This window comes from Malus domestica, chromosome 05 (assembly GCF_042453785.1).
Source record: "Malus domestica chromosome 05, GDT2T_hap1".
Lineage (NCBI taxonomy): Eukaryota > Viridiplantae > Streptophyta > Magnoliopsida > Rosales > Rosaceae > Malus > Malus domestica.
In genome coordinates this window covers 15,793,559-15,821,111 of record NC_091665.1, presented here as the reverse complement: position 1 = coordinate 15,821,111, position 27,553 = coordinate 15,793,559, and the positions used below count along the sequence as shown (strand labels likewise).

The 27,553-nt window shown below is 37.7% G+C and overlaps 2 long non-coding RNA genes across 5 annotated transcripts; both read right to left on the bottom strand.

The window, feature by feature from the left end:
• Positions 1-471: 471 nt before the first annotated feature.
• On the bottom strand, positions 472-3,284 carry LOC114824801 (uncharacterized). Of its 4 annotated transcripts, none has more exons than XR_003773163.2 (4): positions 2,715-3,284; positions 1,855-2,431; positions 1,213-1,472; positions 472-690 (listed from the first exon to the last, which is right to left on the bottom strand). It is a non-coding gene; the product is annotated as an uncharacterized lncRNA (long non-coding RNA). The 4 variants fall into 4 exon arrangements; XR_003773165.2 differs by having other exon boundaries at positions 1,213-2,296; positions 2,372-2,431; XR_003773166.2 differs by having other exon boundaries at positions 1,213-2,293; positions 2,372-2,431.
• Positions 3,285-22,472: 19,188 nt separating this feature from the next.
• LOC139196405 (uncharacterized) lies at positions 22,473-25,730 on the bottom strand. The gene is made up of 3 exons (XR_011581295.1): positions 25,178-25,730; positions 24,501-24,559; positions 22,473-23,683 (listed from the first exon to the last, which is right to left on the bottom strand). It is a non-coding gene; the product is annotated as an uncharacterized lncRNA (long non-coding RNA).
• Between the last annotated feature and the right edge of the window lie 1,823 nt (positions 25,731-27,553).

Below are 27,553 nucleotides of genomic sequence, written 5' to 3'. Positions count from 1 at the left end.
TATAGAACAAAATACAATTATTTTTGCATGCGTGAATTTTTGCATAGCGCAATCCAAGACCATTCAACACTTTCTTTGCACTTTTATAATCTTTAGGCAGGCAATTATCCTTTGGAAACATCCTCTTGAAAACTCCCAAAAAGTAATTAAAGCACTGGTTTGATATACGAAACTTTATTTTGCCATGCATCAACTCAACAATAGCATTGAGCACCGAAAACCCTTTGCAACCGGTGTATAATTCTTGCCTGGTATTTTTTAATAGTTTTTCATATTTTTCAAATGCTTCACTATCCTTGGTGGGAAGGACACCAACTTCCACTTCCTGATTGGTATTTGTAAAGGCGTTTGGAAAAATATCATTTATAATGTCCATAATTTGTTTTTTTTTTATCCACATTAGATTCAATTGTCTCCACTGATCAGGTCATGTGTGAAGATGAAGCATGTTGTATTTGTTCTCCATAATGATTCCACGTAGTATAGGTCTCCATCATCATATTTCTTACTAAATGGTATTGAACAGTTTCAAAATATCCAATCATTGAGTTGTTACAGTTCTTATAAAGACACTGAATTTGAGTTGAACCACAGTTGTTTGCAATTGCAAAATCAATGAACCGGTTTATTTCATCTATGTATTCATCAGCACATCTTTTAGGATTCTTTATCCCTGTTTGTCCATGTCGCCTGCAAACATAATAAAATTACAAGGGTTACAACAACTTCAATTATTACAAGGCCCTCTCTCATTCGAGAATACACAGTTTCATGTCGTAATTTAAGGCTCCAACACATTAGAGTTCAGTAGTGGGAAACTTTTGGTAGTATATCCCTGCAGTTCTTTAAGTGCATGACGTAGATACAAAATACCTATGATGCACTCGAAGAATGCAAAGAGTTGCTACCAAATTTTCTAGGATCACTCTAATTCGTGAACCGCAAACTACGACATCTAACTGTGCAATCTCAAACTGTCCAAAATTGTGGGACAATTCAAGAATTAATTGGACTACATTCATGCTTTTGCATCCATATGCGAAATCCAACTAATTCTCAAATGAGAAGTTGAGCTTTTACGAACACTACAAAACATTTTTTGTACATCCTGTACAAAACTATTTGCATACAAATAAAGAAAATCACAAAAAATCTAAAATACAAACTAAACAAGTTAAATGAATGGAAATTAAATTATTTAAGAAAATATACCTCCAAACTCGTAAAGTTAGACAGGTGGAAGTGATTTTCCTGCTGAGATTGACAAGACGTTTAAGAGTAGTCAGGAATTATTAGGAGCGAGGCAGTTGCTGCAATTGTTTTGCAGTTTCTACCTCCTTGCATTTTGGTTTGTGGTAATAAAGTTCATCACAATTTGCACGATGAAGGTATCGTCATGCAAAACCTCTGCCTTCGACACTTTTGGCGCCAATTCCCTCGCATTTTTGCCGTGTTTATCAACCTAGTGTGCGCTACGCACAAAATTACCTTTGTGAGACGAAGCTTCATCCCGCAACATTTATTTATTTTTCTTATTAATTAATATTTATTTTTCATTCTTTAATTTATTTTTAACCACATAAATATTTAATAAAAACATTAATAAAACAACACCCAAATAATCAAGAAATTATTTAACTAAAGCATTCATACATATTTAATTAACATAAACATTTATCACAATACCATTGCATCCAACAAAAACATTAAAGACATATTTAAAAGTACCGTTCATACAAAATAAACTTAAAAGTCAAATGTCATTATTCAATTAACCATAAAATTTAAAAATTTAAAATTTAAAAAAAAATAAAAAATAAAACAACAACAACAACAACAAAAAATCTACCCCACCGTTGGTGGTTCAGGTATTCACAGCAGTTTTGCCTCACGTTAAGCATCAAACTTCCACGCCAGAAAGACAACTTGGATATGTTGTCGATGCACTTCATCATATTTGGGTCAGTTTTGTAATGTCCCAATTAAGCTGTAATGCAAAAAATAATAAATTATAAATCAATCTAATATATTATTTATGGAATATAATTATTATTTAACTAATTAACACGTATAGCTAACTCATCAATCAAGTGCGTCTTGAACTCCTCGGGCAAGTCTCTCCAAGACTTCCACTCCACATAACATTTGGTATGCACTAATGCCCCAATTTTGCACCTAAACCTGGAGGGCATCTCCGACACACCAAATCCCTTTAATTCTTTATACGTGATTCGGTATCATCTCCCACCAAAAGTGTATCAAACTCGAGGCGCAACTCTCTTCTTTTTCTTGTCTACTAACAAAATATAAATTTTAAATAGTCAAGCTAAATATATAATTTATACCACACACCAAATTTAGTACATATTACCTTTTCTAGAACCTTTGCCCTCAATTCTCTTTGACGAAAGCACTAGAGTCGGCCATCGTACTGAAATTCAAACAACAATTGGAATAATAATCCAGAAAAAAGTAAAGTGTTTACGAAATGACACACCCCGACCCAGAATGTCTACTTGAACTCTGAATCGAGCTGTGATGGCCGACACCCAGAGGGTGACGAAGCCATAAAGTGTAGTGATGTGGAAAATGTGAATAAATTTAAACCTAAAAGTGCCCAAATATAAGAGTGCGTTTGTGAGCAGGAATGAACCAATTTCACACGTGATGTCAGAGCATAAGTAAAGTACAGTAAGGTAGGATAAGAATTATACCATCAAAGGTAGCCATCTATACCGAGATTTGCCAAGAATCATTGTCGACAAGAAAGCTCAGCACTAAAACAGATATTTGCAAGGTCACAGCCACTCAAACTAAAAAAGTTGGGGTCACCGATAATAATCGCACCAACATGGGGTCTTGTCTTGCCGAAATTGGCCGAAAAACGGTTCGAAATGGCCAGATCTCTTGCAAGAAAACTGGAGAACTTCCTCCTGTGTTGCTTCCCACACTAAATTCCGAGAGGTCCTTGTCGAAAAATATGGAGGTCGAGTTCTAGGGTTCGAGTTCGTAACCTTAGTTCTAGTTTTAGGCTGGAACGTTGATAACCTTCACCGATGTGGAGAGATTTGGTGGTGACTTGAAGGTTTGGCTCGCCGGAGACGACGAGTGGTGGTGGTAGAGGTGATTGCACCCTCTCGGTGTTTGCTGAGGAAGAAGAAAGAGAGTTGAGAGTTTGAGAGTTTGAGAGTTTGAGAGATGTGAGGTGGCAAGAAATAAGAGGTCTAAGAGAATGGGGGGACATAGGATAGGTGGAGTTGGTGAAAAGAGAGATGTTCGGGAGAGAGAAAAGGAGAGGACACAGGGACAAAGAGGAAAAGATGCCCACATGGGTGGGTTCCATGGACACAGATGTCCCATAAGAAAATAATAAAATAATAAGGGTGAATGTTTGAAATAATGAATTTACTAAAATGCCATTCTACTTCGTAGTTTCGTAAAATCTTTATCGTAGCTCCAACTTCGATTCCGCTTGTGCCTATGCGTTCGTACGGCCGAGTACTTCAAGAATATGGTAAAATAGAAGCTCGTACACATCACGAAATGTTGATCAAAGAAAGTCAACAATCTCTCTTCTAAGGGCATTTTGGTCAACTCACACTTTTAGAATTTATAAAATCATAAAATTAGGGATGGGTTGTCACACGAAATGAATTGTGAGGAATAGGGAGAGCGAAATTTTAAATTTAAAGGAAACTTAGGGACCTGGCATGACGAAGCCTTCGTTGTGTAGAACCCTACAGTTATAGCATTGATTTCTCCAACTCAAAAACTAACTGTTTGGCATAAATGTTGACTCCTTGCTTGACGAAGCCTTGCCGCTCAAGATTTTTGCTGTAAATGTTTTATTGTGCATTTGTTTAGTGCCAATTAAGGGCTTACCTGTGGTTTTCTTCCAAACTTTGTATGACAGTGTCCTTTCTTCATCGTGCAATGCCCTTTTGTGCGACGAAACTTTGCATCGCACAAATTTTTTGGTACTTTAATTTTAGTGTCATGAATTTGCGCGGCGCCTTAATTTCGTCATGCGAAACACCCTTGCACGACGTCGACTCCTTCATTGCACAAATCTGTCACGCAAATAGTTTTTTCTAGTAGCTTAAAGAGAATATTAATCCACTCAACATGAGGTGCTTTATTGATATGTGCTATTTGTCCCACATTGACTATTACCTTTTCTCTTCCCCCCCTAGCCACCATATAAAGAGGGGTTTGGGGAAAGGAGAAAACACACCAAGAAAAACAATTCTCTTAACTCTAGAGAGGAGAGAAATGCTCTCCACACTCAATACTCTTTTTCTCTCATAGTTTAGCCTCTAAGGTATCACATTGGCCCTAGGATTAGGAGGCTACTAAGAAATACAATGGTTTGAACCTTGTGCATTGGCACAAGGTACGTGGGCAATCTAACTAGACTAGATGCAACCAAATCCTCCATTGGGTGACACTCTCTTTCGTGGCTTATGCAACGGTTTGTAGGAACGAGACTGAGAATTAGAATTCGTCAATTCTGCTAGGTATATCCTATATCGAATTCTTTGTAATATTTGCCTACATTCGCAACAGTGGTATCAGAGCCATAGGGCTCGTTCCTCGCCTTGTGAAAAGCATGATATCCACCATGGTTGAATAAACCCGAAAAAATCACGTTTTGATTTGTCACGTTTTTTGAGGATTTATTTTTAGAAATACGTTCTCCTATGTGTCAGATTCATTCCCTCAAAATTTCGTGCAAACATGTGTCACGGTTTGAGAGAACTCACAAACCCTAGTTTTGTGATTTCTTGAAAATTTCTGTTTTTCAACTATTTTGGAGGTTGAATTTAGGGTACGTGTATTTGACTTTTCTGTATTGTTTTGCTTGGGCTTTGTAGATTGCCATCTATGCTTCAAAACCATATAAAATATACGTCATTTGGACGGGTATTAAAGAAGATATGGCATCGCAAACATGCCTTTGCTTGTCTGAAATCTAGGATTTCTGCAGAAAATTTGTGAGAAATAACGTGATTTTATTTCCAGATTCGTGAGCCCTTTGTCGTGTTATTAGTGTCAGTTTTTGGAATTTGTTCCAGAAACAGAAGTTGTAGCTCGTAATATGGCCTTTCCAGTGAAATAAAATACGCTTCAAAACGGATGCATATCGAGTGTGATATGGTCTTGGGAAATTGTCCTCATTAAATTAGAAATTTGGAATTTACAGATTTCTTGAAGGAAGATCATTTCCACGATTTTGGGATATTATGTAAGTTTAAATTACTCGTCTTGATTGAGTATTTTATACGAGATATTATTTCATTTTAATTGCTCGTTCTGATGTTAAAGCATTTAAATGGAAAGAAAAATATTCTTTTGTAGAATATTATTTTATTGGCATTAATTATAATTAGGTGATTTGATTTTCATATTATCATGATTATCAAATTAGAATTAGAATTATTAAGAGACTATTATCTCATTAATTAATGTGAATTAATTTTCTAAGTGGTTATTTCTTTATTAATTATTTAGAATTGATTATCTTCTTAATTAATTTGAATTGATTATCTAAGTGATTATCTTCTGTAATTAATATATAATTGTTTATTCTAAATTATTTAATTACGAATAATTGTGTATTTTATTAGGCTTCTTATGAGCATGGCATTTAGGAAAATGATCCATATTTAGGATGCTCATCCCGCATGGTCTAGTTGGGCACAAAATTAGATATTGGGCTGGGGTTTACTAAGTAGTCACCTCTTCAAGGGAAGGATCTTTAAGAAGACAACTGAGGTGTCTAAGAGGGCCGGTTTTTAAGGGCTTAGTGCTGCCACCCCTCTTAGATTTAACTTGGCCACATTTACTGAGACCCAGTTAATGAGCTCATTGTGTAAAACTCTAATTTAAATCCAACAAAGAGCCCATTATATGCATGGATGCTATATGGTTGTTTGGGCCTTTACCCTTTTTTCTTTTTTGTTTTTTTGTTTTTTTTTTTTTTTTTTTTTTGCTTTGCAGTCTTTGGATGTAGTGACACATCCCGATCCAGAAAGTTCACTAAGACTCTGAATCGAGATGTGTTGGCCGACGCCCGGAAGGTGACGAAGCCAAAAAGTGTGATGATGTGGAAAATGTTAATAAATTTAATCCTAAAAGTGCCTAAGTACACGATGCACGGTGAACGGGTATAGACCCATTTCACACGTGATGTCAGAGCATAAGTAAAGTATAGTAAGGTAAGATAAGGATTATACCATCATAGGAAGCCACCAGTACCGGGATATGCCACGAATCCTCGATAATACAGAAACTTTGCTACTAGAACCTGGAAGGGCGCAAAACAGAAAATGTGATTGGGCAAAAACAAAGATTTTCAAAACCATTTCTCTTTCTAAAAATAATAACCCTTCACTGTAAAACCCATATAATTTCCCAGAAAATAATAATACATACGTATATCAAAACCATAATTGAAAAACCAAAATCCACATGTATGCCATGTCAAATATCTCAGCATAATGAATAAGTAAACCAAGTGAAGTAAATTAATGAAAGTGAAATGTCAACCGGATCCACCTATTGTGGCCTGTACGGCTGAATCTATAGCTCATCAAGTATGCATGCACACAAGTCGGAACCTCCTAATGTGGTCTGTACGACATGATTAGGTGTAATAAGTACGCTCAAGTGCTACGATCACATGAATACTATGCGAATAATCGCGGGTCACCTACGAGTCGAAACCACCTATAATGGTCTGTACGACAGGACTGTGCACCAACCTTGAATCCAAGGTGAGCGTGCGGTGCGAGAGGTGAACATCACGTGAATGACTGTGCCCTGGCCATGAGCAAGAGCACTAACACCGAGGTGCAGGTTTATGAGCTCTAAATGCATCAAAGGTAATCATAATAATCATATAACTCACATCCACAATCTATAAACTCACCTGGAACTTACCTAAGCGTCTGCAGTGTCAACAATAACATAAGCAACTACTAAATGCATATTCTAAATATAAAACATTTGGCATGGCATTTCAAAGCATACAACCATTTAAATAAGTTTTCTGGGAAAAATACCAAGCATATATATATACTGAAACCAAAAGCCCACTCACCTGGAGTCCACGCTACAATTCCCTAGCACAACTTCGAGGCGTCACGAACAATCGGCACTAAGGACTATTTTGCAGGGAAAAGCCCCAATTTCACGAAAATCTGCCGGAAACCCTATAAAGGGTGTGTTTGATTCGACCTCCAAAACAAACTTTGACGCCCCCAATGTTGATTGGGCTTTGTTCCTGGCCTCAAGGGAAGTCTAGTGGTAGTGGTAATTCAAAGAAAACATTTCACAATTGGAGGATCAACACTAAGAAATTCTCAGACCCATGGGTGGTTTTCCCCGCACAATTAAAGCAAATCTCATCGGGTTTTGGTTAGAATTAGGTGCTAGGATGTTGTGATGAGGTTGGGTGGTGATAGAAGGTTGAAGAAAGCCGGAAATTTGGACGGAAAACCGTCAAAAAACACTAAAGGAACCGGGTCATCGCGCGGGTCAAAGGGAAACCCGACCCATTCCCCTCCTTTTTCTCCTCCCTCCTTTCCCTCATTTCCCTCTTCTCTTGTTGGTCTGTTCCTTTCTCTTTCCTCTCCTCATTCCTCCACTTCTTTCCCCTATTCCTCCTTTATTTCCCATCCGCACAGCCCATCTTTCCTTGCTTCAATCCCAGCCACACACGTGGCATGACTAGATTAAACTCTATAAATCTGGAGTTTTCTAGAAAATAGAAATTTACAATTTTACCCTTGACTTTAAACGTTAATATCTCCTTCATTATAACTCCAAATTGTGTTCCGTTTGCGCCCACGTGTTCGTAGCGACGAGTACTAATAAAATACGCCAAGAAAATGAACCTTACGTGACATGACACAACAGTCAACAAAAGTCAACACTTTGCCTCGAAGGGCATTTTTGTAAACTCACTTATTAAAATTATAAAAATCATAATTTTTAGGGACGGGCTGTTACATGTAGCATGAAAAAGTAATGAATTGGGCCTTTGCCCATAAATGATTTTTCTTTAAGATTTTTGGAAAATCGAAATTGAAATGTGTTTGGAAAAATGTTTGGACAAATTTTTCCAAATAAATATTTGTTTCCATGATAATTAAAAATGTGAACTCAACCTATGATATTGGGTGGTAATTATGAGTGACTCAGTGGATTTTTCGATCTTGATGAGGTTCATATTTTTTAATTAAGACTTGTGAAATAAATAATAAAAATGTGTTATTGATATATATATATATATATATATATATATTACCCTACTTCCGCAACCATTTGGTATCAGAGCCAAGTGTGGTTGGTTATACCATTAGCGTCTGAATACTCTGTTTATGCTTTTGATTTATTCAGTCTCTTTATAGTTAATCTTTTCAGTTTAACCTTTTTAGTGTCTCCTGATCTCCATAAGGTCTGAGCAGTAAGGCGTCACCCAAACAGTAAGTCCCGGAGGATAGGGCCTGAGCGGCGCGCATGACCCAGAGAGCTTGGTGTTTAGAAGCACTAGTAAGATTTTCTGTTAAGGTTTCTGTTTTTTGATTGTTTGAATTTTTAAGTATGAGTAGATTGTTTAGATCTAATTCTATGGCCAGCACTAGCTCTAGATCAAATTTAGGAACTATACCTGATATTGTCAATGAAGAACAAAAATTTGAATTTCAAACAGACAGTAGTCTAGATTTTGCTGAATGGAATATTCCAAAAATATCTTCAAAAAATATTTATAAAAAGAAATGGGCATTCGCCTCTTTTAAAACTGAACACCATGTCAAAACGGTTGAACAAGCTTATGCTCTTAGTAAAGATCATGAGACTTGCCAATTGTTTACCCCAGAACAAATTAATTCCCATAGGAAAGATGGTCATAATTATATTCATATAGGTTTAGTGCAAATTGCAGCCAAACCATTAACACGTAGAGGTCTTAATACCTCTATCCTCTTATGTCTCCGAGATGCTAGATTCACTGACTTCAGTGATAGTATACTTGGTATGGTTGAATCCAGCCTCTGTAATGGACCTATCCATTTTGACTGCTTTCCAGATCTTACCATAAGTCTGTCTGACCCACATATGTTAAAAGCACTTACACTAAATATCAAAACTTCAGGATATAAAGTCCTAGAAGGAACACAGCCTTTGGCTTTGATTTATAGAATTTATTATAAAGTTACTGGCACAAATATGAACTTTCAGGCTTTAACCAAAAGTCCGAAGGATCATACTCTTTTGATCCAGACTGATCAAGAGAATGCCAATATTAAAATACCTCGAACCATTAGGTGGTCAGAAATCAATCTCCCTTCAGATTGGTGTCTGATAAACGAGAGTCGGCCAGTAGCCATTCAAAATAGTCTAGTTAATTTAGACAACGTAGAGCAATACTTTGACGGTACGGTTAAAATTAATTTTGATCGTCCTGCTAGGAATTCCTGTGAGTCTAATAGATCATTTAAATCCTTTACTTCCAATAGGAATTCTTTCTCTGGATCTATGCCAACCGATAGGCAAGGTCGAGACCAAGAATTAATCAATTCCCTAGCTGATAGGAAATTAAAATCAGTAGATACAGGCTCTTCTGTCACCCAACAAGAATTAATAAATGACCTTTTAAATTTCAAACTCCAATCACTTGAGACAAACGCTCAAGTAGTCCAACCTACCTATCATACTCCATCCATTCCCCCTAAGGAAGAACAAACATCCCCAACTGCTTCTGATTTTGATGCAGAACCAGTACACCACCAACTATTGGTTTTAACCAGACAAGAACCTTTTAAGTATGATCGTAAGAAACTCTGTAGAGACATCGAAGCCTTAGAAAATGTCCCTCGACGAAACATCTTCAGAAGTAAATATACTGCTGAAGAGAAATTAGAAATCCATAAGGCATGGAAAGACTTCATGCAAACCAACAGACTTGAAATATTTTTCTTCGACTTCGTAGAAAAACATTATGAGTCTGAAAACCAAGTAAAGGTAATCACCAAAGAAAACTGGATTAAAGAAGACAAGACAGTTGTCTCCTCCAGTCACCCTCCACAAGAAACTATACTTATTAGTACTGCGAATACGCAGGTCCCAGCCTCACCGTTCAAACTTCCGAAGGAAGATGCAGGTGTCAAACCTGTTATTGAACAAAACAATTTTACCAACCAAAGCCTACATATCATAGGAAAACAGTTGGATAAAATCGAAACTAAGGTTGACAATTTGTCAATCAAACCACTTAGTAAAGAAATACCTTTAACTAGTTTTAGAGAGTCACCCTCTTTAAAAACCTCAACATCTATTAAGATAGAACAAATGCTTCATAAGCTAGAAAAGGACAAATCAGTTCGTGTGATTAATAACCCACATGATTCTGAAACACCTTCCTCAATTCCAGATTCAGAAGATGAAAGTATTGAGTCCATCAATCAAATGGAACAAGCCTTTCAGAGTCTTGAATTAAAACGCCTTAACACTAAAAGGACTAATCCTACATCCTTAACTAAAAACTGGTATCCTAGACCAACACCTCCTGATCTTCAATTTGAAGAAAGGAATTTCCAATCCCAATTCACTGTTTCATCTGATAAACTCTATGAATGGAATATAGATGGATTATCAGAACAAGAGTTATTAAACAAACTCCAACACATTTCCATGGTAGCAAATAGCTATATCACTAATCATGACCTTAGTCAAACCCAAATAGTTGACATCCTTGTCTCCGGATTCACTGGAATGCTTCATTCCTGGTGGGAGAAACATCTCACTGAAGAATCCAGAAATCTAATAAGAAATGCAGTAAAACAAGATGAAGAAGGAATACCTATCTTCGATGAACATCTAGGACGGGGCGTCCCAGATGCTGTCAATACCTTACTTTATACAATCATACAACATTTCATAGGAATCCCTTCCAACATCACATCTAGAATCCATGACCAACTAAGTAACTTAAGGTGTCCGACCCTAAGTGATTTTAGATGGTATAAAGATATATTTATGTCAAGAGTTATGCTTAGAGATGATAGTAATCAACCATTTTGGAAAGAAAAATTTATAAATGGATTACCAAACCTTTTTGCACACAAAATAAGGAATACCTTAATTAACGAAGATGGTGTTATACCATATAATGATCTTACTTATGGACATATCATAAGTACTATCCAGAAAGAAGGCCTAAAAATGTGTATAGATATGAAAATATCTAGACAAGGGCAATCTGATAAGGCTATCGCCAAATATGAATTAGGAACCTTTTGTGAGCAATATGGTTTACCACCTATCGCTCCTTCCAACCTTAAAAAGAGATCAACTACCTTCAATAGATCTAAGCTCTCCAAACCGCGGACCAGCTACTCCAAATATCATAAAGGCAAGTATGCCAAACCAAACCCATTCTATGAGAACCCCAAACAGAAAAGATGGAAAGGAAAGAGAAAACCCTCTGGAAAATTCCATTCTAAGGACAATAGTCATAAGGGAAAATGCTACAAATGTGGCAAAGAAGGGCATTATGCTAATAAGTGTAAAGTTAAGAAAACCATAAGTCAGTTGAAGATTTCTGAGGAAGAAAAGCTTCAACTTATCCAAGCCCTAGAACTCCAAAATACCGACAGTAGTCATTCATCTGAAGATGATCTAGGTTCCACCTCTTCATCCTCATACCATTCTGCCTCTAGTAAGCACTCTATCCCGAACATCAAGATCGGATGTCCTGATGCTTGTTGTAAAAATATATCAGTACTAACTAAACAAGAAAAACAAGAAGAATTACTCCTAGAACTAATAAGCAATGTTGAGGACACTGAACTCAAAAGGTTCTACCTCAAAAAGCTTAAGAATTTAGTTTCTCAAGAAGAAGTAGGCACTAGCCAATCTCAAATCCAAAAACCCCAAATCTCTCTTAGTACTACTCTAGCAAAGTTTAGTAAACCTAAGAAAGAAATTACGGTCAGTGACCTTCAAAAAGAAATTAATCAGATAAAAGAAGAAATTAAACTTCTAAAATCTGATAATCACGAGATTCGTACACAACTCACTAGAGCCGATACTCCTCCAAAAGAAGAACTATTCAGTTCCTCTTCTTCCAGTAGTCACCATGAGTCAGAATCTGATACACATTCAGAACGCTTAGTTCTGAATCTTCTCCACAAAATTAGAATCCAAAAATGGTATTCTAAAGTAACAATAGTAATTGAAGACTTTCGCTTCGAAACCATTGCTTTAATTGATTCTGGTGCAGACTTGAATTGTATTCAAGAAGGATTGATTCCCACTAGGTATTTCCACAAGTCCAAGGAAATCCTTAGTGCTGCTAATGAATCTCCAATGGAGATCAAATATGAACTTCCTAAGGCGCATGTTTGCCAAGATGAAGTTTGTTTCAAAACACCTTTTGTTCTAATTAAGAACTTATCTGACCCTGTCATACTAGGACTACCCTTTATAGCACTCCTCTACCCTTTTAAAACACATCATAATAGGATTACCTCAAAGGTCTTAGGACAGAAAGTCACTTTTGAGTTCTGCCTGGAAACAGACCTCAAAAAACTTAGGCATCTCCAGAAGGATAGCACTTCGCGATCCTTAAATATAATTTCTAATAAGACTAAACACCTTCAATTCTTGAAAGATGATATTCATCATAAAAGAACTGAAGAACAACTCAAACAAGAGATTATATCTCAAAAAATCCTTAATTTTGAAGAACAACTTGTTAAAGAAGTATGTTCTGATATTCCCAATGCCTTTTGGCACCGCAAACAACATATCGTTAAATTACCGTATATCAAGGAATTTAATGAGTCAAAAATCCCTACTAAGGCCAGACCCATTCAAATGAGTCAAGAAGTAATGGATTTCTGTAAAGCAGAAATACAAGACCTTCTTAATAAAGGAATTATCCGGAAAAGTAAATCACCTTGGTCGTGTCCTGCATTTTATGTTCAGAAAAGTGCAGAACTTGAGAGGGGTTCTCCCCGATTAGTTATTAACTACAAACCCTTGAATGAAGTTTTGGAATGGATTAGATATCCAATCCCCAACAAAAGAGATTTAATAAAAAGGCTTAGTAAAGCAACTATTTTCTCAAAGTTTGATATGAAATCAGGTTTTTGGCAAATCCAAATCCATGAATCTGATAAGTATAAAACTGCTTTTGTAACGCCTTTCGGCCATTATGAATGGAATGTTATGCCTTTTGGTTTGAAGAATGCACCATCTGAATTCCAGAATATTATGAATGAGATTTTTAATCAGTATAGTCATTTCACAATTGTTTATATTGATGATGTTCTTGTTTTCTCTAGATCTATAGATGAACATTGGAAACATTTACACTTGTTTGCTAGGATCATTAGATCAAATGGATTGGTTGTGTCAGCCACTAAAATTAAGTTGTTTCAACTTAAGATTAGATTTTTAGGTTATAATATCCATAGGTCTACTATCCAACCCATTGACCGTGTCATCCAATTTGCAGATAAATTTCCAGATCAGATTACTGAAAAACCCCAGCTTCAAAGATTCTTAGGTTCTTTGAATTATGTTTCTGAATTCTATCCACATTTGCGTCAGCAATGTAAACCCTTGTTTGATCGTCTTAAGGAGAATCCTCTTGCCTGGTCTACCATTCATACTTCTATTGTCAAACAGATCAAAAATTATGTTAAGACCTTGCCCTGTCTTGGCATTCCAACTCCCAACTCTTTTAAGATTGTTGAAACTGACGCCTCTGACGTTGGTTATGGAGGTATCCTCAAACAGCAAACTTCATCCGGATCACCTGAACAAATTGTTCGTTTCCATTCAGGTGTATGGAATCCTGCTCAAACTAATTATAGTACTATTAAAAAAGAAATACTTTCTATAGTTTTATGTATTAGTAAATTTCAAGATGATTTATTAAATCAAAAATTTCTCGTTAGAGTTGATTGCAAATCTGCAAAACATGTTTTACAAAAAGATGTTCAAAACATTGCATCAAAACAGATTTTTGCACGATGGCAAGCCATACTATCAATCTTTGATTTTGAAATTGAATACATTAAAGGCAGCCATAACTGCATTCCAGATTTCCTAACCAGAGAATTTTTGCAGGGGAAGAATGTCTAATAAGAACACTGCTTCTCCACAAGGCAGTAGCCAACAAAGGAGGCTTCCTGCCTCATTACCACCACCAAAACAGGAACCTATTCCCGGTTCCTCGGCCTTAGCCATTACCAATAGATTTACTCCATTAGGATCAACTCTAGGAAGTATCCGACCAAATTACCAAACAGCGTTAGTAAACCAATATGATCCTTTCTCTTCTACCTACAGGCAATCGCCATCTCCCTCAGTAAGTTATACAAAATCATCCCCTTATATTATTAAACCCTCCAAAGAGTATCTCTTCAGTATCCCTTTCAATTTCAAACATCTGAAAACACCTGAGGTAATAGCCAAAAAGATGTTTCCAACCAATTCCCATTTTCAGCCAAGTGAATTTCACAAAACCCTCAAATACTATACCACTATTCTCAATGAGACTTCATCCATCACCATAAAACCTATCTATGACAAATCCTCTGGCAACCAAAACAGAATCCTGTATCATTCCCTTATCATTAATAAATTCTTATTAGAATCAGAATGGCAAGTTCCACTTTTCCAGCCTAAGCCTTTTAAAAGCAGTAGCTTTCCCAGTCACTCAAACCATTATACCTATTTTGATTACATTCAAGCTTGGACTAACATCTTCCTGCACCAATCCGAAGATTTTAGTCATTCATGGTTCATAACCTTTGACCGAAGTTTCAGGTTGAATTTTCCTGCATGGTTTCCCAGATGGTGGTCAGAACATGGCCTTATCTCTGACCTCATGCCTGACGAATTCAAGCAAGTCCTATCAGGCACTTTCCAGAAGAAGTTCGATAGAACGCGTTTTGATGAAGGAATCCCTTTATTCGCCCTGTTCATGGCAAAATACAAGGTCCCCTGGATCCTCCGTTGGAACTACGAGATTGAATCCAATCAAGTCTTTCGACAGAGAATGATCAAATGGTGGGACAAGTTCAACTACCAGAAGATCATTGAAGTTGTGCTCAAGGACTTCCCCATGGGTTCTAATCCAGTACCTGCAGTAGCAGCTCCTCCAGCTTCAGCTTTACCAGAACCAACCAAGGAAGAAATCGATTCATTATCGGACATTAGTCCTTCTTCCTCTCTCAAGGGCAAGACCAAGTCATCCAAATCTTCGAGCAGTTCGAAGAAGAAGAAATCATCAAAGCTCAAGGCTCTAGCCAAAATCCTCATGAAGGAACTGCAAGAAGAAAATGAAGATAGTTCAGACTCTGACAATTCTTCGGATGCTTCGTCACAATGCGCAGTAGCCACACAAGGAAATATTTTCCCGCCTGATTCCCAAGACCCTTACGAATTTTAAACTTGTAATAGCATGCATAGGAATTACTAAATTCGTCTCTGTAGCATACATTGTATCTAGACTCAGTAGAGTATTTTGTAATTGCTGCATATGAAGACAGTGCCAGCCGCAAGTGAAAACAGCAGTAGCAGGCAAGACACTATTCATGAATAGTAAAATCACTTTTACTATTCATCCACAGTATTCACCCTCGTGAAAGTCACAGTCTCCGACAGCATCTTCTGCTTTCGGTCTCTTTACAGCAGTAGCACATGCAGAGCGGGATTCCCGCTTCCATCCTTCAATCATTCCGGATCATCTCCTCAGCCTACAAGAGGAAATCTCCAGCTTCATTGAGGGGGACTTCGAAAAAGAAGAAAACTCTGCGTATTCACTCCGAACAGAGTCTACAGCTTCTCAGCAAAAATATTGTAATATAAATATATTTTATTTTAAGAATCAAGGATGCCTGCGAGCTCCCGGATCAGTCTTTAAATTTCCAAATCGTCAATAGACGAGACTTCTGTAAGTCGTATTTGATTTTCAATAAATATATTTTCAATCGAATATCAGCATCATTAATTTTAATTCATTACTTTATCATGAATACTAAATCTATTTTAAATCTAGTTTTGTTTATATATGCTCTTGTTATTAATCCTAAAAATTTTACATTGATATTAATCAAATTCTTTGAATTTCCAAATACATATATCGGATATTTCCGGCTTTATATGTTACCCTACTTCCGCAACCATTTGGTAATATATATATATATATATATATATATATATATATATAACTCAATTACCACTCACTTCTCACTCACTGACGATTAAGTTTTATTCGTAACCAACTATCTTCTCTAAGCATGAATCTGGACATGAAAACATCTTAGTTCCGCCTATAATCACTACATTTTGTTCATCCTTCAATTTTCACTTACAGTTTATTTTATTTGTTAACCCTCTAAGTAGGATTATTTACTCTTAACTCAAACAATAAGGCGTGTTCCAAACAATAAGTCCATAGGGTTGGCGTTAGCATCCGCATGATTGAAGAGATAGTTTAGCAAATATGTGAGGAAGGTAAAGCCAGTAAGATTTCTGTATTTTGAAAACCTGCATTTTGAGCATTATGAGTAGATTATTTAGATATAATTCACTGGCCAACACTAACTCCAGATCCAGTTTAAGTAGAATTCCAAACATAGTATGACACACCCCGTCCCGAAGGAGGGCATGCTGGCCGTCACGTGAGAGTGACGTAACCATTTACACAGTTCGGAAGCTTTAAAAATACAATTACTAAGATGAAACACCCGAGGGTGAGTCCTACTTTTGTGAATTCTATCAGAACACCGTTGGATTCCTCGTGGCCACCAAAGCTCTGCTATCTAGAACCTGGAGGGGCGCAAAACAAAATTGAGTGGGTCAGTAAAACCAAAGATTTTCCAAAACATTTCAATTAAAACATTTCTAACCCCTCACCGTAAAACCTGTATACTTTTCTAGAAAAATAGTATATAAACATATATATACGTATATCATCGAAACTCAGCTCACCATCTATCAACATAACATCTCAGAAAGAATATGTCATGCCATGCCAAAATATAATATGAATGCATCGATATAAATCAGGTGAAATAATAAATCAACCGGAGACCCTATAGTGGTCCTGTACGGTTGATTCTATAGCTCAATATCCCATCCAGCCGGAGTCACCAACTGTGACCTGTACGACCCTACCGGAGTCACCAACTGTGACCTGTACGGCACTACACTGCACATAAGTCGGAACTACCTATAGTAGTCTGTACGACTAAGATGGTGAAATAATACGCTCTAGTGCTTCTCATCAATCATCGGCGCGCATAATCTAAGGTCACCCACCAGTCGGAACCCCTCTAATGGTCTGTACGACTGGCATGTCGGAACCACCTCTAGTAGTCTGTACGACATCCACCTACTTGGATCCAAGGTGAGCGTGCGGTGTGGTGAATAATATAAGCACCAACACCTGGGGTGCAGGTTATGAGCTTTCAATGCAATTCACATAAATAAATCGTCTGAATAATGTAAATACTCACCTGTGCGTCCACCGCGTCAATTCACATATATATGCATCAATTATCAATTCAAATATCTCAACAATTGCATGCATGGCAATTTAAATCATATTTTCATATAAACACATTTTCTGGGAAAACAGTAGTATATAGATAATACGAAAACAAAACTGCCCACTCACCTGGAGTTCGCCCTACAACTCCCTAGCACAATACGTTAAGGCGTCATGACGATCGGCGCCTAAAACAATAATCAAATCCAACCTTAGAAATCATATCGATAGAATATATAACTTATATAAAATACGTCACTACGTTGTTCAATCCGGAAGATCTGCAACTTAGATTTCCAATCCATAACTTCCAGAGGTCAAAATATATCTGTAGAACAACATCCTAAAATTTCATTACCATCCAACGGTCGGATCTCCGTCAATTTCCAAAACCAAGTGACCATTAACATTCTATTTTATGAACTTACAACTCCAATTCCGGAAGATCCATAAATCGGATTCCCAATCCGTAAGTTCCTATAATCCTCAAATATTACGTATTACAACGTATCAAAGTTTGGTGACGATCCAACGGTCGGATCGTCAATTCACATTTTCATCTAATCACGAATCGTAACGAACTTAGGTTCAATTATTCAATTTACGTCCATCAATTATCAAAACTGAACCTAGAATCTTAAACACATTCTAAGAATGACATTGGCGGGCCATTGGCCACGCGCCGCTGCACGGGCCGCCGCGGGTGGCGGTTGGCCGCCCCGGTTCGCCGGAAAATCCAACTATTTCCAAAAATTCTCAAAAAAATACAGAATTGAAGATCTCAATGAGTAGAGCAAACTTTATACATGTGGCCAAGGCCAATTTGGCCTGGAAGAGCTCCAATTTCACCAAAACCGTGAAGAACCCTAGAATTTGGGTGTGATTCGATTCGGCCTTCAAACTTGCTCCGACGCCTCCACCACTGCCTGGGCTTTGTTCCTGGGTTCTAGGGGAGTCTAGTGGTGGTAGCAATTTGTTGGATTACCTTCACGATCGTCGGATTTTGCCATGGCATCCTCGGAACCCATATTTTCGTTCTACTCGAATTCAAGTTCAAATCCCATAAAATTTGATTGAAAATGGAAGAGGAAAGGACTAGGGAATGATTGGGGATGGTTTCTTAGTCCGATTTCGTGAGAAATCCGGTGGAAAACCACCGGAAAATGTGAAGGGATGGAAATGGGTGCACACGGGTCGCGGGTTGGGGAACCCGTTTCCCCCTTTCCCCCGCACGCCACACTCTCTCCTTTCCCTCCTTGCTCCTGCTTCTGATTAGGCAGTCTCTCCCTTCCTCTCCTCTGATTGGGCAACAGACTTCCTCCTTCCCTCTTCTTCTTCTTCTTCTCTTTTCTTCCCCATTTCCCGTTACATACACACACACCACAAAACCCTAATTCACTTAAATTTATTTATTTTTGTTTTTCCTTACATCCAAGCCATCCATTTAATCTTCATTAAATCTGGGCCATCCAAATTTTAATAATAAAATTTATAAAATGCCCAAACTTCAAACTTTAAAATCTTTTTCGTTATAACTTCAAATAACGAACCATTTGTGCCCACGCATCCGTAGCGACAAGTACTACGAGGATATGACAAGAAAACAAATCTTAGATGGTACGACACAACGATTAACCTCAAATAATGCATGTGCCTCAAAGGGCATTTTTGTAAAATCCTTTATTAAAATTTTAAAAATTCTAAAAATTAGGGACGGGCTGTCACAATCTACCCACCTTAAAAAAATTTCGTCCTCGAAATTTACACAATCTTTACAATCCATCGATATCCATAAAACAACCTGGAACACATCCCTCTCATTCGATCTTTTGTCCCAAGTAGTTTCTTCTGCTGAATGATTCCTCCATAAAACTTTTACCAAGTACACTGTCTTATTTCTCAGGACTTCCTCTTTCTATTCCAAAATAATCTTGGGTTCCTCATTATAAGCCAAATCCGGATTAATCTCCAAGGCTGAACCGGAATCATATGCGACGAATCTGCTACTTTGTAACGAAGCATCAAAACATGAACTATACTATACACCTTATCCAATCCCGAGGGTACTCAAACTTGAAAGTATTTCACCGATTCCTTCAATAGTCAAAGACGGCCTGATGTACTTAGGATTTAACTTGTCTTCCATTTCGACCCGAACCGCACATTTCCAAGGTGATAATTTCAAAACATCCAATCTCCTGCATTACACGTCCGGTCAGTGGCATATTTGTCTGCTAAGCTCTTCAGCCGATCCTGGCTCACTTCCAGGTTAGACTTAATTACTTGAATATTCCGAGTAATCTCTTCCACTAACTCAAGGCCTTGAATACCATCCGTCCACAATTCTAACAATTTCGAAACATAAGACACAGCTTTTCACGGCCTTATGGCGTTGCTCTAGGGAACAAACTAAAAGGACTAACATACCCAAGAAGTTCAACAGATACGTAAGCCCAAATTTCTTTTCCATAAGACAGATAAATAATTGTTGCACTTCTGGAAAGGTTACTGCTCTTTCATTGAAGAATACTGCGCTGATTTAGTAAGCCAATCAATTATCGCCTCAATTTCATCATAACCATCTCGTGAACGAGGAAACTTGTACACAAAATCCATAGATATTTTCCCATTTCCACTGCGGAACGGAAAGTGGCTGCATCAATCCAAAAGGACTTCTTTCTTTCTGCTTTGACTTGCTGACGACTGATACACCTATTCACAATTTCAACAATTTCCCCTTTTTTATATCTGGCCAATAAAAATGGTCGAATGGTATGATACATTTTAATACCTTCAGGATGCCTTGTATAAGTTGAACAGTACACGAATTCCAAAATTGCTTCCTTTAATTCCATAACATTAGGTATAAACACCTTGTTCTCTTGTATCAGCTTGCCATCTGATTCTCTAACTCTGAGGTCCTTCTTTTTCCCGTTATTCCTTGCTTTATATAAATTCTTAAATTTCTTCATCAAACGCTTGAGTCTCGAGTACGACCTACCAAATAGGTCTAACTTGAAAATTAGCAAGTACGTTTTCTTTTCGATCTTCCATTCCCAACATTACTCCAGTAGATCTCAAATCCACAAGAAGATGAACATGGCAATCGTACCAAGCATTAATTCTCACTGGGGTCTTCCTACTAAAAGCATTGGCCACAACATTTGCACGATCATCCTAGTCGTGCAATTATAATCACTAAGCAACTCAATCCACCTTCATTGACTATGATTAAGATACCTCTGAATAAACAAATATTGGATACTCTTTTGATTCACAAAAATCTTGCACTTTTCTTCCCATAAAGACAATGTCTCCAAATCTTCAAAGCAAAGATGATAACTGCTAATTCCAAATCATAATTAGGGTAATTCATCTCATGAAGTTTCAATTGCCGTGAAACATAGGTAATCACCTTACCATGTTGCATCAACGCGCATTCAAGAACATCCAACGTAGCATCACTATAAACCTCATAATTACCGTTATAATCTGGAAGCGTTAAAACAGGCGTGTGAGTGAGATAATACTTCAGCTGCTGAAACCTTGCTCAAACTTAACCTCTTTTCTCATCAATCTCGCCAAAGGCAACGCAATGATTGAAAAATCCTTTACAAACGTCTATAGTAGCCTGCTAGACCAAGAAAACTCAGTACCTCAGTGACGGTTCGAGGTTGTTCCCAATTCTCCCCAGTTGTCACTCATTGAGGATCTACTTGAATACCTTGTGCAGATATCACAAGTCCCAAAAATATCACTTGATTCGTCCAAAATTGACATTTGTCAAACTTTGCATACTACCAATGTTCCTTCAAATATTGCAACACCAACTCAAGCTGACTAGCATGCTTTACTTTTTCTTAAGAGTATACCAGACCTCAACTCTTTCTTGAAAACTCATAGGCACCTCTAAGCTGATCAAACAATCATCAATGCACGGCAATGGATAACGGTTCTTATTCGTTACCCGATTCAATTACCTAATATCCATACATATTCTTAAGGTCCCGTCTTTCTTCCTTATAAACAAAGCTAGGGCTTTTCAAAGTAACGTACTAGGTTGACTGAAACCTTTATCAACCAATTCCTGTGGCTGAATTTTCAATTCCTTTAACTCTGTAAGAACCAATCTATAGCATAAAGTCTGTACTTGGAGACAATTCAATAGTGAACACCACATCTCTGCCTGGTGGCAATCCATGTAAATCATTCCGGAAACACATTAGGAAAATGTCTACCACTCGTACGTCATCCACAATACTAGGAGTACGATCCTGCGACACCACATAAGTTAGGTATCATTGGCAACCTTTTGGATAATAATCTCTTTGCTCTCACAACAAAAATAACGGCATGCCTCACTCCACTTTGCTCAATCACAAAAGTAACCTTTGATAATCCAAGACAATAGAAAGTAACTGATTTCCCGTAGCAATCCATATTGGCATGATTAATGTAACCAATCTGTGCCTAAAATCACATCGAAATCCACAATGTCTAACGGGATGCGATTCGCTGGCATAACTACTTCTTCCACCATCATTGGACACCCTGAATAATCATAACCGATATAGAATGACTTACCTGCTTACCTGCTTAACGAATCCAACAAGTAAGTTATGGATATTACGGTCTGCAGCCCGCAATAACGATAACTCACTATCGTCTCGATAAGTAAGCAACAATTCTTAAGGGTGTAATATTATCATTTTACTCCTGACAGGGAAAATACATATATACGCCTTGATCATGCTCATTCGCTACTTCCTTTGGCAACATCGTCACTAATAAGAATTATATCAGCTGGAGTCAGCTAGAATGACCTGTACGGCTGAGTCTGCAGCTCGACCATCCATATTAGCACATAAGTCGGAGTCACATATAGTGACCTGTACGACTTACTCATCAATTTTCCAAGTGATATGTCAAGGAAAACTGTTGGGTAACAACTGATCCTAGGGACGATTCATACCTCTATGTCTCATCTAACCACATGAACACATTCACAACTTCCCACACTCTCCAGAGTGCCTCATATTGTACCTACGGTACAAAGATACATTTCCTCTACCAGTCTCCTTGCCGCAGAAATCTGGGATCACTAGTAAATCTATCACTTCGCCTCTGACCAGTGGCACAAAAACCTCAGCTGGGAAAATTAGCTTTAGTTTCACTTCTTTTGAAGCTCTAAGTCTTCCGAGGTCTTTGATATGACGGATCTTTAACTTTATCGTCTTTATTCTGATTCTCATTCTTTTCTTATTCCTCTTTACTCACGCTGATCATGTTCTCAAAGTCCTCAATGCTCAACATCTCGTAAACTCCTGGTAAAAAGTACAATGGATAGTGGTCGCCAAAGAACGCCACTTCTTCTTATCATCCAACCAAAAATGACATAACACCTCGATCGGATTAGCAACTACATCCGAATGGAAACAAGGCAAGTCTATAAACTCTTTATATTAATATGCCGGAGGAATGAACTTTTCCTTAAACCATTCTTTAAACGACTTCCAAACAACTGTCCTTCCGATAACATCGGATAACATTCCTATCTCCATCAGAATGCAGATTCAACACTCAGAAATTAGGTAGTCAACTCGACCCACCTGTCGGGAGGAAGATTCCCTTGACTTTGCATAATCCGAAACGCCTTTTCCCAAATGATTAAGCCATCAATCTGATCCCTTAGGTTTTTCATTTCCCTAAAGTGATTCAAATTTAACTTATAACCAGTCTCAAAGGTTCCTTTAGATAATAGACTGAATCACAATGGCAATAGTTTCCCCCCAAACTACTATATCAAGGAATTTAGGCTCATCCGAACTATGTGGCTCGCTACAAGGCGGTATAGTTCTGACAGAAGACACTAGGAAATTCTCAAGATGTCCAGAATTGCAACCTAGGCTCTGATACCAACTGACACACCCCGTCCCGAAAGAGGGCATGCTGGCCGTCACGTGAGAGTGACGTAACCATTTACACAGTTCGGAAGCTTTAAAAATACAATTACTAAGATGAAACACCCGAGGGTGAGTCCTACTTTTGTGAATTCTATCAGAACACCGTTGGATTCCTCGTGGCCACCAAAGCTCTGTTATCTAGAACCTGGAGGGGCGCAAAACAAAATTGATTGGGTCAGTAAAACCAAAGATTTTCCAAAACATTTCAATTAAAACATTTCTAACCCCTCACCGTAAAACCTGTTTACTTTCCTAGAAAAATAGTATATAAACATATATATACGTATATCATCGAAACTCAGCTCACCATCTATCAACATAACATCTCAGAAAGAATATGTCATGCCATGCCAAAATATAATATGAATGCATCGATATAAATCAGGTGAAATAATAAATCAACCGGAGACCCTATAGTGGTCCTGTACGGTTGATTCTATAGCTCAATATCCCATCCAGCCGGGGTCACCAACTGTGACCTGTACGGCACTACACTGCACATAAGTCGGAACTACCTATAGTAGTCTGTACGACTAATATGGTGAAATAATACGCTCTAGTGCTTCTCATCAATCATCGGCGCGCATAATCTAAGGTCACCCACCAGTCGGAACCCCTCTAATGGTCTGTACGACTGGCATGTCGGAACCACCTATAGTGGTCTGTACGACATCCACCTACTTGGATCCAAGGTGAGTGTGCGGTGTGGTGAATAATATAAGCACTAACACCTAGGGTGCAGGTTATGAGCTTTCAATGCAATTCACATAAATAAATCGTCTGAATAATGTAAAGACTCACCTGTGCGTCCACCGCGTCAATTCACATATATATGCATCAATTATCAATTCAAATATCTCAACAATTGCATGCATGGCAATTTAAATCATATTTTCATATAAACACATTTTCTGGGAAAACAGTAGTATATAGATAATACGAAAACAAAACTGCCCACTCACCTGGAGTTCGCCCTACAACTCCCTAGCACAATACGTCAAGGCGTCATGACGATCGGCGCCTAAAACAATAATCAAATCCAACCTTAGAAATCATATCGATAGAATATATAACTTATATAAAATACGTCACTACGTTGTTCAATCCGGAAGATCTGCAACTTAGATTTCCAATCCATAACTTCTAGAGGTCCACAATATATCTCTAGAACAACATCCTAAAATTTCATTACCATCCAACGGTCGGATCTCCATCAATTTCCAAAACCAAGTGACCATTAACATTCTATTTTATGAACTTACAACTCCAATTCTGGAAGATCCGTAAATCGGATTCCCAATCCGTAAGTTCCTATAATCCTCAAATATTACGTATTACAACGTATCAAAGTTTGGTGACGATCCAACGGTCGGATCGTCAATTCACATTTTCATCTAATCACGAATCGTAACGAACTTAGGTTCAATTATTCAATTTACGTCCATCAATTATCAAAACTGAACCTAGAACCTTAAACACATTCTAAGAATGACATTGGCGGGCCATTGGCCACGCGCCGCTGCACGGGCCGCCGCGGGTGGCGGTTGGCCGCCCGGTTCGCCGGAAAATCCAACTATTTCCAAAAATTCTCAAAAAAATACAGAATTGAAGATCTCAATGAGTAGAGCAAACTTTATACCTGTGGACAAGGCCAATTTTGCCTGGAAGAGCTCCAATTTCACCAAAACCGTGAAGAACCCTAGAATTTGGGTGTGATTCGATTCGGCCTTCAAACTTGCTCCGACGCCTCCACCACTGCCTGGGCTTTATTCCTGGGTTCTAGGGGAGTCTAGTGGTGGTAGCAATTTGTTGGATTACCTTCACGATCGTCGGATTTTGCCATGGCATCCTCGGAACCCATATTTTCGTTCTACTCGAATTCAAGTTCAAATCCCATAAAATTTGATTGAAAATGGAAGAGGAAAGGACTAGGGAATGATTGGGGATGGTTTCTTAGTCCGATTTCGTGAGAAATCCGGTGGAAAACCACCGGAAAATGTGAAGGGATGGAAATGGGTGCACACGGGTCGCGGGTTGGGGAACCCGTTTCCCCCTTTCCCCCACACGCCACACTCTCTCCTTTCCCTCCTTGCTCCTGCTTCTGATTGGGCAGTCTCTCCCTTCCTCTCCTCTGATTGGGCAACAGAATTCCTCCTTCCCTCTTCTTCTTCTTCTTCTCTTTTCTTCCCCATTTCCCGTTACATACACACACACCACAAAACCCTAATTCACTTAAATTTATTTATTTTGTTTTTCCTTACATCCAAGCCATCCATTTAATCTTCATTAAATCTGGGCCATCCAAATTTTAATAATAAAATTTATAAAATGGCCAAACTTCAAACTTTAAAATCTTTTTCGTTATAACTTCAAATAACGAACCGTCTGCGCCCATGCATCCGTAGCGACGAGTACTACGAGGATATGACAAGAAAACAAATCTTAGATGGTACGACACAACGATTAACCTCGAATAATGCATGTGCCTCAAAGGGCATTTTTGTAAAATCCTTTATTAAAATTTTAAAAATTCTTAAAATTAGGGACGGGCTGTCGCATAGTAAATGAAGAACAAAAATTAGAATTTCAAATAGATGACAGTGTCAAGTTTGGAGATTGGAATATCCCCAAGGTTTGTAGTAAAAACATTTACAAAAATAAATGGTTAGTAGCCTCTTTTAGGAGTGAACATCACATCAAAACAGTTGAAAAGGCTTATTTTCTTAGTAAAGAACATAAAACTTGTCAGTTATTCACACCAGAACAAATTAAAACTCATAGAAAAGATGGTTACAATTACATTCACATAGGTCTAGTCCAAATAGCAGTCAAGCCCTTAACAAAAAGAGACATCAATATCTCTATTTTGTTATGCCTCCGAGATGCAAGATTCACTAACTTCTGTGATAGCATTCTTGGGATGATTGAGTGAAGTCTTTACAACAGACCAATTCATTTTGATTGTTTCCTAGATCTCACGATAAGTCTTTTAGATCCCCACATGCTAAAAGCACTCACATTAAATAACAACACTTCAAGGTACCAAATTCTTGAAGGAGTCCAACCATTAGCCTTATCTTTAGAGTTTACTACAAAGTTACATAACAACCATGAATTTCCAAGCCTTAGTTAAAAGTCCTAGAGACCACACATTCTTGATACAAATCAATCAAGAAAATGACAACATCAAAATACCCAGAACTATCAAATGGTCAGATATCAATCTACCTTCAGATTGCTGCTTGATCAATGAAAGCAAATCAGTAAGCATACAAAATAGCTTAGTCAACCTAGACAACATAGAACAATATTTTGATGGAATAGTTAAAATCAACTTCAACCCTCCAGCCAGAAAATCTAGTGTTCACTTACCTGAGTTAGCCCAGTCACACAAATCTTTAGAGCCAGATAGAAACTCTTTTTCTGGATCTACATCAGCCGATATGGTGGGTCAAGATCAAGATCTAATCAATTCTTTGGTCAATAAGAAATTAAAATCAGTAGAAACTAGCTCAGTAGCTACTCAACAAGAATTAATTAATGACTTGATCAACATAAAGTTAAAATCAATAGAAACCTCTCAGGTTACTCATCCAAGATACCAACCTAACACCCAAAATCAAGGAGAACAAACCTCTCTAACAGAATCTGATTTCAAAGCAAATCAAGTTAACCACCAACTGCTAGTCATAAACAAACCATTCAAAATTCGATGGAAAAAACTCAACGCTGACATCAAAGCAATGGAAAACATTCCTAGAAGAAACACCTTTAAGGAAAAATATACAAAAGAACAAAAATTGGACATTTACAATAAATGGACCAATTTCATGAAAAAAAACACAGATTTGAAGTATTTTTCTTCGATTTCGTTAAAAAATATTACTTGTCTGAAAAGAAATTAGAAGTTATCACCAAAGAAAATTGGGTTAAAGTAGTCACCCTCCACAAGAAACAATTTTAATTACAATTGCAAACACACAGATACCAACCACCCTTTTCAAACTTCCCAAAG